Consider the following 6000-nt stretch of genomic DNA (forward strand, 5'->3'; position numbering starts at 1 on the left):
GGATCTAGTGAGAAAAAGAACAGTACTATGTTGTTTCTTCTGTACTTTTTGCATACAGTGGTCCTCGATTTAGCCACTGCCTCGTTTAGTGACTGTTTGAAGTTACAATAGTATTTCAAGAAAAAAACAACTTAGCAATGCCTTCGCATTGACATTTTTCTGCCCTTATTTTCACTTGCACATTTACCTCACACATAACCAAGATGTCCTCAAAGTGAGACAGCAAAACAGCCCCAGTATAGCTGAAGAAAGGTGCAAGGAGCAAAGGAGAACTGAAATAAAATTGTAAGCACTGTTATGGTCACATTAATTTCACTTAGCGACTGCTTAGTTTAGCAGCTGAGTTGACAGTCCGAATTACGATTGTGTTCTGTTCCAGCCTACGACCGGCCTTGTTTGTGTGTCAGGGACAACCCCTTTTTCCTTTTAACAATCAATGGGCTGGGGGAAAAACCAACCCAAATTTATTTACAGTTCCAAATAATAAAGTCTTTCAAACAAAAAAAAGCAGCAGAATATTTTTTTCAACCAACAATACATGATTCAAAACATCCAACAAGAGTCAAACAGATTAACAAGAACAGACCAGGATTCTCTTTGAATGTCTCCGAACAGTTGCCTTCAGCAGCCAGCACCGCCCACACCTTCCCCTTTTATTATCAGTCCCAAGGCGTGGCTTCTCAGTGCCTTCTCCTCCTTTCACTGAGTTGCCTCATAGATTTTCTCTGCTCTGCTCTGCTGGATTGCCTTCTGCTTCTGGCATCTCTGAACAGATTCAGCTGTGACTCCTCTGAGTCCGACACCTCCTCACACAGCTGAGCCTCATGAGGAACACGACTGGAGGGGCCAGGCTGAGAGTCCTGCAGTGCATCAGAGCCTCCCTCCAACACTGAAGGCTCTCCAAACCCCTCCTCCTCCTCCTCCTCCTCCTCCTCAGATTCCTCAAACTCAGCTGCTGGGAGCACAGGCTGACACTGAATCACAACAGACTGATGTACTTGGCTTCTTTTGACACTTTCTATGTCCTGAGTATGTCACCGTACTTTATGTTTCTCCTAGTTCAGTGGTTCTCAACCTTTTTTTCACTGTGGACCCTCTTTAAATACCTTTTGTGGCCATGGACCCCCAAGACTTAACTCAAGATACACAAATCATAACATTTCTTCTAGCCTTCGTGGACCCCCAGCTTGAGAACACTGCCCTAATAAAATTTGGGCAACTCCCATTAGATGACGGATTTAGATTGCATTGACTAGAGTGAAACCATGTGGGCTAAAACTGGCTTTGGCTGCCTTATGGCAGGGTGGAAAACATATTTCTATTTGGATATTTATTATGTAAACTTAACTGTTTCAATCGTAGCCGACTGGAAGCAAACGCTCCACTTTTGTAACTAAGGTTAAAACAATGCACGTCAAGTATTAATCAAAATAAATAACATTATGTAAGCTTACAGACTGTTTCAATCATAGTCGACTTTAGAGACAGGCTCTTTACCTTTGTAACAAAAGTTAAAACAATGCACATTAAATATTAATAATTATAATAACTACTGTAACGCAGTAAAACTCAATAGGTGGCCAAAAACGTCAAATCCAGTCTAAACAACTGGCTGATATCACAACATTAACTCCCTTTTTATGACCTTCTAATCCCTTAATTTGGGGTAGAGTCAGGCAATTGGATGGAGCTGAGCGTTTACTAGCTGGATGCCCTTCCTGACACCATGTGGTGTTCGGAGCAGATGTTTTTTCTTTGTGTCCTAAGAGAGAAACATCTGCCGCTACCTAGGATTGAAGTCTCAGTCTTCTGAGTGGGAGGCAAGAGTCTTCACCACTGGGCCACCACACTGCTAACTTTTCCAGAGGAGATCAGTACGAGTAACAGAAGGCCTGGTTTTCAGTTCTCCGGTTTTGGCATTTTCTCAGAGTTAGGGACCTAAGGGAGACGTCTCTTCCCAATCATAGTGGATAGGTAAGGGGATAACCTGCCCATTTGCCCAGTATCGGGCCATGTCGACAGCGTTTTCTCTCGTCGACCAATTACTGCTAACTCTTTAGGCTGAAGGCAGCATATGAAATCATCCACGTTTCTTTCCTTCTTTCATGTAAGAAAGGTATCAAAAGAGAGCGAATAGGGTTATAAACCTGATTAAACTATAAAGCATTTCTTTACTTAATGCCTTTAATTTCTTCAGCTAGATTTGTGTGTGTGTGTGTGTGTAATGTGCTTACCCCTAAAATGAAGCAGGCGATGGGTATGTATGAATGAATAATAAAAGAAAAAAACAGATAAGGTCAGAACGCTTGCTTGAAGAAGCACTAATGGCGAATGGGTAGAATATAGGGTTTCTAATGGAGGAAGGGAAAGCATTCAGTAGAATTGCATTTCCCAGCACTCTTGAGTCTGCGGTATGATTTGGATAGGATGTGTGATTAAACACCTCCGGTGTTCCAGATATTTTTTTCCTATTCAAATGCAGTTTGCTTTCGTTCTCCTGTTCTTACTACAGGGAGCCCTTGATTTAAAATCAGTTGTAGGAAATGTCCAGGCTGAGCCCGAGGAAGGGGTCAAAGTGCATCATCAGTCTTGAGTCGTTTCATGCTCATAAAACGGGTCCCCAACCTGTGGGCCGTGGCCTACTGGCCACCGGGCCGTGAAGCAGGCTGGCCAGTGCACATGTGTGTGTGCACGCGCACTGACCCCCACTCGCGCTAGTGCTGTCGCTATGTAAACGGCGCCACAAGGTGAAAATGGGGTGCCGCACGGTGAAAACAGGGCGGTGCTAGTGCCCACGTGGCAAGAATGGGGTGGTGCTAGTGAGTGTCATGCAATCCCGTTGTGCATGCTCGCGGGCCCATTTTTGTGCCCTTGCGTGTAAAATGCTTCCCCTTCCCTTTCCCTCCAGTCCACCAACTGAGAAAGATTGGAGACCTCTGCCACAAGACATCTAAATCCAGCTCATCTTGAATTCTGTTGACTCTTTATCTACCGCCAATTTTCTTTGACCGTTAGTAGTTCAGATTCTTGTAGAGAGTATTAGCATGTAATAAATCTGTAGTTATTTGAGCTGCCTTGGCTCCGTCTTTCTTGCACCTGATACCAGGTGCTTAATGACTGCTAAGCTTGTAAGCCGCCCTGAGTCTTCGGAGAAGGGCGGGATGTAAATGGAATTAAAAAAAAATTCCAAGTTACAATGGATTTGAAAAAAGTTACTTATGACCCATCCTCAAAGTTACAACTGTTGCCCCATTCCCATAGTCGCGTGATTGCATTTTGGGCTTTTGTCAACCAGCTTGCATTTACAACGGTTTGCACCATCCCACAGTCACCTGATTGCATTTTGTGATGTCTTTTGCTTTTTTTGTGGCAAAAACTTCAAAAAATGTATAAGCTGGATTCCTACTTACAACCATGTGACTCGCTTTACGAAAGTCATAAAATGGTCATAAAATGAAGTCTAATCACTTGGTGACTCAATTTACAACTGCAATGACTTTTGACCAGAATTCTGGCTCAATTACAGTTTTTAGCTGAGGACTATCTGTAGTAATTTGCTGCTATTCACTGTACAAGCAACTGAAAAAGCAATTTGCTGAATGAAGTAAGATTGCATCAATTTGTCCCAGTTGGTGTAATGCCATTTTTGTTCAAGTGGAACAGCAGGTTGAGATCAATCTGAGTGGTATTGTATAGTTGAAATCCAACAACAGTTTCACAATAGCAAAGGTATCAACTAAGTAGAAAGTCTGTGGAAATCGATGGTGGTCTAATTTCTGATGCTTCTCTGGAGGTCCCTGATTTGTTGCTGTGTATGTTTCTTGTGTTGGCTAACCAGGTTTCAATACCAATAGCTTATCTGCAGGGCCTCTCTTAAAATGTTGCAGTCTGGAGGGTAAGGAAACTGGGTTCACAGAGAACCCTGCAGGCTTCATAATTTAAAGGTGAGAAGCGGCAGGTTGAAATAATTAATAGAGGGATAGAATCCAGATCTGACTCATTTTTCTACAATGGTCGTTCCATTGTGTTGGTCCCAAAGCAAGGAATTCACTTCTAATTGGGAAGTTGTATAATCTTATCTCAGAAGACACTTGACTACAGTAAATGCCTGTGAAGATTAGCTATTTCAAATGTGAAGTGTGGTCTTGTTTGGGAGATGTCTTGGGAATCGTCTTGGGGGTAAGAGTTTTCAGGAAGAGAAGAGATACCTAAAGACATAACCAAGAGAGTTGGATCAAGTGAGACACTGGTGAAGTAGGCACAGCACATTTTCTGCGTCGCATGAGAAAAGCACATCTTCCTTCCCCCGTCCTGACCACTTGCTACAGCGGGACAATCGAGAGGATCCTGTCATATTGCATTACTGTCTGGTTTGGAAGCTTTACTGCTTCAGACAGGAAGGCAGTGCAGAGAGTGGTGAGGATGGCAAAAAAGATTGTTGATAGTTTATTTCCTTCTATCCAGGACATGGCATATAAGCGATGCCTGAGCAGCGTCCGCAGGTTTGTCTGGGATGCTACACATCCTCTTCACGACCTGTATTCCTTGTTACGTTTTGGGAGGGGGCTTTGTGGTATCCGAAGCAGAACATCCAGATTCAGTCACAGTATTCTTCCATATAGCACGAACCTTGTGAACTCTCAAGTTTCCTCTTTCTGCTATGTATTCAAATGCACAGTGATTTATGTAGGTCTTGGCGTATTCGGGTCTTTTCCCGTGTAAGATTGAGAGTGTCTTGGTGACGTTTCGACGAGGTCCCGCTCGTCATCTTCAGGCTGGTGTCCTCAGGCTCACACAAGCACAAAGCTGATGACACCAGCCTGAAGATGACGAGTGGGACCTTGTCGAAACGTTGCCAAGACACTCTTAATCTTACACGGGAAAAGACCCGAATACGCCAAGACCTACCTACCTACCTACGTACATACATACATATATCCATTTGAATTATGTGTGTGTGTGTAACCTGTGTATATATGTATGTATATAACACGTGTATATGTGTGTTATGTATGCACATGGGTAAATATATACTTTTGAGAGCAGGCAACAAAATTTCACCTTTAATGTGAGCCACTGTGCTCATAGTAAAAAAAAATGACAATAAGGGTTATTTTATCTAAGTATGCAGACCTGTACTGGTCAGGAACTGGGCTCCGAAGCTGGAGGTGAGCGGCGGTTGCACAAAACTGCACATACGTGGGATCTAGGTTGCATGCTCCTCCCTCCCCTGCTCCATGGAAAAATTGGCTTCCATAAAACTCGTCCCTGGTGCCCAAAAGATTGGGGACTGCTTAAGTGTGGCTAGAATTAATGATATATGATACATTATAAGATGAGAGGTGTGGTGGCTCAGTGACTTAAAGACGCTGGGGATGGTCTCAATCTGGAAATTTGAGCCCCAGCTCGGAGGGATGGGGTGAGCTCCCATCACTTGCCTCAACTTCTGCCCACCTTGCAGTTTGAAAGCTTATTGGTCTATAAAGGTAAAGGTAAATGTTCCCCCGCACATGCGTGCTAGTTGTTTCCGACTCTAGGGGCCAGTGCTCATCTCCATTTCAAAGCCGAAGAGCCAGCGCTTGTCCGAGGACGTCTCCGTGGTTATGTGGCCGGCATGACTAGACACCAAAGGCGCACGGAACGCTGTTACCTTCCCACCGTAGTGGTCCCTATTTTTCTACTTGCATTTTTACGTGCTTTTGAGCTGCTAGGTTGGCAGAAGCTGGGACGAGTAATAGGCTCACTCTGTTACGCGGCACTCGGGATTCGACCCGCCAAACTGCCGACAAGCTCAGTGTCCTAACCCACTGAGCCACCACGTCCCTTATTGATCTATACGAGTAGATAAATAGGTACCACTTTGTGGGGGAGATGAGCTGTGCAGGCAGTCAGATTCCTTCATGGCTCTGAATTATCTCAGTTGTGGCGCCCGCTTGTGAGGCAGCTCTGGGAAAGGAAGGCCTTAGGTGAGGCTGCAGGAAGAGCTACTCATCTTTCTGT

This window comes from Vipera ursinii, assembly GCF_947247035.1.
Source record: "Vipera ursinii genome assembly, chromosome: 4".
Lineage (NCBI taxonomy): Eukaryota > Metazoa > Chordata > Lepidosauria > Squamata > Viperidae > Vipera > Vipera ursinii.